The following is a 5,101-nucleotide window of genomic DNA, read 5'->3' on the forward strand; positions in this document are numbered from 1 at the left end:
GTGTTGTTTTATTAGCCTGAAATCCAGACATGTTTTATGCTAACATTCCACTCCTTGTACTCCGTGTCATTATGCAAAACATTACAGAATTACAAAGAGTGGAATGATAGCCCAACGTTTTGAGGGAGCATGCAATTGGCATGCTGAATGCAGTAATGTCCACCAGAGCTGTTGCCAGAGAATGTAAAGTTAATTTCTCTACCATAAGAATTTGTCGTCCAATCGGCCTCACAACAGCAGACAACATGTAACCACCCCAGCCCAGAACCTCCAAATCCACTTGCTTCACCTGCAGGATCGTCTGAGACCAGCCACCCGGACAGCTAATGAAACTGTTGGTTCGCTTAACCAAAGAATTTCTGCACAGACTGTCAGAAACCGTTTCAGGGAAACTCATCTGCGTGCGCGTCATCCTCACCAGGGTCTTGACCTGACTGCAGTTTGGCAAATGCTCATCTTCAATGGCCACTGCTCTTCACGGATTAATCCCGGGTTTCAACTGTACTTGGCAGATTTGCAGACAGCCTGTATGGCTTTGTGTGGGCGAGCGGTTTGCTGATGTCAACATTGTGAACAGAGTGCCCCATGGTGCAATTGGTGTTATGGTATTGGCAGGCATAAGCTACGGACAACAAACACAATTGCATTTTATCGATGGCAATTTGAATGCACAGAGATACCATGACAAGATCCTGAGGCCCATTGTCATTCATCCACTGCCATCACCCCATCACCTCATGTTTCAGCATCTCTTTTGGGGAGTTGCAGCGATGAGATGAGATCGAAAATGGGGAGAAAGGGGGTAAATGCCAAAAAAACCGGTGTGTCTGATATATGAAACAACTTCCTCATAGCTATTCAAATAGGTTCAAGAAGAGGCTGCCTGACTTTTTGGCTCAAATCACTTGTGCCACAAATGATTTCTTTGAAAACCTGGGCATTGTTCAAAAGGCAACTCCCTTCCGCAAAGAAAAGAGGCGACCACTTCCTCGTGCCACACAAAGATTGTCAGACGGACTCGCTGAACTGAATCTTGTCACACCAGAGCACAGTCTGTGTTCTGTCATCTGAAACGACATAATGCTGTTCCTATTATTTTGTGGTGGATGTTTTGCGTTGTCTGCAGGACAAACCTTTGGTAAGTTATCCATTTAATATTTTTTTTGTGTTTATGATCAAAATAAAGGTGTGTGAGACCTTTAGTCCAGAGGACAATGATTGCTAAAGTATGACCAAACCCAGACATCAGTGAAGACACGGAATAGTCAGTGTGTCTTCCAGTCATGAGTAGTGAGCATCATGAGTAAGTCTAACTTATTTATTATGGGTGGAAAAGAATAGAACAATGCAATAGGACGACAGGTAGCCTAGTGGTTAGAGCGTTGGACTAGTTACCGAAAGGTTACAAGATTGAATCCCCGAGCTGACAAGGTAAAAATCTGTCGTTCTGCCCCTGAACAAGGCAGTTAACCCACTGTTCCTAGGCCGTCATTGAAAATAAGAATTTGTTCTTAACTGACTTGCGTAGTTAAATAAAGGAAAAATAAAAAATATAACAAATCAGATCATTGAATCTGGATAATTTTGTGTGTGGTATTTAAAATTATAGAATAAAGTAGAGAAGTGTGATGACTACTGTGGAAAACTTTTTTTATTGCTGGTTGTGGTCATACAGTAGATATGAGATACTAGACTGGGTACCAGTCTGTTTGGGCTAACATTCCACTCCTTGTAATTTTTTTAATGTTTTCCATAATGACACTGAGTACAAGGAATGAAATGTTAGCCCAAACAGACTGGTACCCAGTCTAGTATCTCATATCTACTGTATGACCACAACCAGCAATAAAAAAAGACCTGTTTTATGCTAACATTCCACTCCTTGTAATTTTTTTAATGTTTTCCATAATGACACTGAGTACAAGGAATGAAATGTTAGCATAAAACAGGTCTGGAATTCAGGCTAATGAGATACAATTTCATGTCAATATTTTCCCCATCAGCTCCAACACCTTCAATGGGACAAGTGAACAGCACAACACAGGTAACAACACCTCCATCTCTTACTACTCCATACGTGGACCCACCTTTTGGTACTGAAGCAGCGACAAGTATATAAGCATGAAGTACATACATTTAATTATGATCCTTTAATAATTGTCTTTATATACTGAATTAATCTAATACTCTTACCCTAATAGGATTTGCAATTCTTCGAACAGCTGTCACTTCTTATCGGGAGCTAAATAAGACTACAGTTGATCCAGTCTTGAGTCAGGTAATGTTTCCTTATGCAATCATGGTGGTCTGCTTGATTAAAAAAAAAAAACTCGACCCTAACAGTGATGCATCTGCTGAACAAAAATATAAACGCAACATGCAACAATTTCATTGATTTTACTGAGTTACAGTTCCTATGAGGAAATCTGTCAATTGAAATAAATTCATTCTCTTCATGGTAATTTGTGCATTCAAATTGCCATCTATAAAATGCAATTGTGTTCGTTGTCTGTAGCTTATGCCTGCCCTCACCATAACCACACCGCCCCCATGGGGCACTCTGTTCACTATGTTGATATCAGCAAACCGCTCGCCCACAGGACGCCATACACGTGGTCTGCGGTTGTGAGGCTGGTTGGATGTACTGCCAAATTCTCTAAAATGACATTGGAGGCAGCTTATGGTAGAGAAATTAACATTCAATTCTCTGGCAACATCTCTGGTGGACATTCTTGCAATAAGCATGCCAATTGCACACTCCCTCAAAACTTGAGACATCTGTGGCGTTGTGTGACAAAACTGCACATTTTACAGTGGCATTTTGTTGTCCCCGGCACAAGGTGCACCTGTGTAATGATCATGCTGTTTAATCATCTTTGTAATATGCCACACCAGTCAGGTGGATGAATTATCTTGGCAAAGGAGAAATGCTCACTGACAGGGATGTAAACATATTTGTGCACAAAATGTGAGAAAAATAATATATTTTTGCGTAGGGAAAATATCTTGGATCTTTTATTTCAGCTCATGAAGCATGGGACCAACACTGTACAGGTTGTGTTTATATTTTTGTTCAGTGTATTTCCATGATAGCAATGTACAGTATGTATATAGTTTATATATAGTTCCACTGAATATTTGTTATTTATTATAATATTACTATTTCTGTTGGAATAAGATATGGATCAGATGAGTTTAAGATTACGTAAAATATTCTCTCTTCTAGCTCTATGACATCATTGGTGCGCAGCAACCTGATCTGGACTTTCAGCTGACTGTGAAAACTGTCCAGAAGGTTTGATGGATTATGATTCAATGCATGACAGGTTAACGTTTTTATGGTACATCATGTGCTGCAACTTATACAGTATGCAGATTTGAACTATTATACTACTTGCTGAATTTTCTATGATTTTTTTTATTCTGTTTCAGTCATTTTTTTAAAAGTGATGTTACAGAGGTTTGTATAATTTCAGCCAGTAGTTTTTGAAAGTAGCTTTTACGAGCCATTCGACTCGGAATTCCAAGTCGGGAACTCGGGCTTCTTTCTAGAGCACCGACTTTTCGACCTGAAGGTCACTGACGTCATGATTCAACCTTGTTTTTTTCAATGTCCCAGTTGTCTTGAAAGCACCATAAATCCAGAGAATGCTAGACTTTGATGACAAAGTTTGATGACAAAGTTTGCCCACAAGAAGGACTGCCGTGCCACCTGTATGTTGTGTAGTAAAGCTGTTAGTAGCCCATGTGTGTCACACCCTTTCCCTCTCAGAATTTTGCCTAATGTTCTGACTTGGTGGACTGATTAGCCTGTTTTAGAGAAATGTCATCATCGAATATTGTAAGAGCTTTCATTGTCTCCTTATATGCCCCCGTTGTTTATCCTACCGTTCTGACTTAGCTATACAGGGAAAATACTGTAAGAACGGCTGATGTTCTGAATTCTGTCGCTGACCATTTCAAAAGTGTTGAACGAATAGGCATATTGACTACATCCGTCTTGGCTTGCTCATCATTAATGTGTTAATTGAAATTACAGCTTGCCTCTTATCCGCTCGTCGTTCCCTTATGCCATAGTTTGTACATCTCAACTGTTATATTTCTTACATAGGTCTATCTCTTTAGTATATAATTTTAAGCAATGTTGGAATTATGCATTTCATTGTTTTGCTTACTTTGTGCATTATAATTATAATGTGCTTTTCTCCGCTAGGAGGGGATACTATATAATGTTGTTTGGTCTGTAACCATGTTTGCCAGTGACAGTCTCTTCCCATTTAAATATTTTTTTTCCAACAAAAAGTTCAGTAATAGACCCATGTAATTCCAGTTGATATTTGGAGGGTTGTTTTGTTTGTGCAATGCGCGTCGGTATATTGTCTATAAAAGTGGATCCTCATGATTGTGTTTTCCTACCTTTTTAGACCACAATAGGCCTAATAAAATACTTCAAATGGTAGGCTAACCGCATCTCTCTCTCTCTCTCTCTATCTCTCTCTCTCTCTCTCTCTCTCTCTCTCTCTCTCTCTCTCTCTCTCTCTCTCTCTCTCTCTCTCTCTCTCTCTCTCTCTCTCTCTCTCTCTCTCTCTCTCTCTGTGTGTGTGTGTTGTGACTTAAAGAAGAGTAAAGTTAAGGAATTTATCTGACCTAACATCTACCTGAATTTCTGTCGGTATCCATTTTGAAAGTGCTGAAGGAAGGCCTACCTCATAGCAGCTTGTTTGCTTGCACTTGCATATATTTAGAGCTATGTGTCAAAACTCATGTCGGCATTCAGAATTATTGAAGGAGAATGCGGTTCTTATCGAGTTACTGTACACAAATCCACAAGGAGTCAGTAGAAACCATGTTTATATAAGCAAGTCAGCCATATACAGTACCAGTCAAAAGTTTGGACACACCTACTCATTCAAGGGTTTTTCTTTATGTTTTACTATTTTCTACATTGTAGAATAATAGTGAAGACATCAAAACTCTGAAAGAACACATATGGAACCATGTAGTAACCAAAAAAGTGTTAAACAAATCAAAATATATTTTAGATTCTTCAAAGTAGCCACCCTTTGCCTTGATGACAACTTTTCACACTCTTGGCATTCAC

General features: G+C 39.3%; 1 long non-coding RNA gene across 1 annotated transcript; it reads left to right on the forward strand.

Moving 5' to 3' along the window:
* The first annotated feature begins 780 nt into the window (after positions 1-780).
* On the forward strand, positions 781-4,402 carry LOC106568805 (uncharacterized). The gene is made up of 4 exons (XR_001320398.2): positions 781-1,138; positions 2,004-2,044; positions 2,202-2,278; positions 3,227-4,402. It is a non-coding gene; the product is annotated as an uncharacterized lncRNA (long non-coding RNA).
* The last annotated feature ends 699 nt before the right edge of the window (positions 4,403-5,101 follow it).

The sequence above is a fragment of the Salmo salar genome, chromosome ssa14, assembly GCF_905237065.1.
Source record: "Salmo salar chromosome ssa14, Ssal_v3.1, whole genome shotgun sequence".
NCBI lineage: Eukaryota > Metazoa > Chordata > Actinopteri > Salmoniformes > Salmonidae > Salmo > Salmo salar.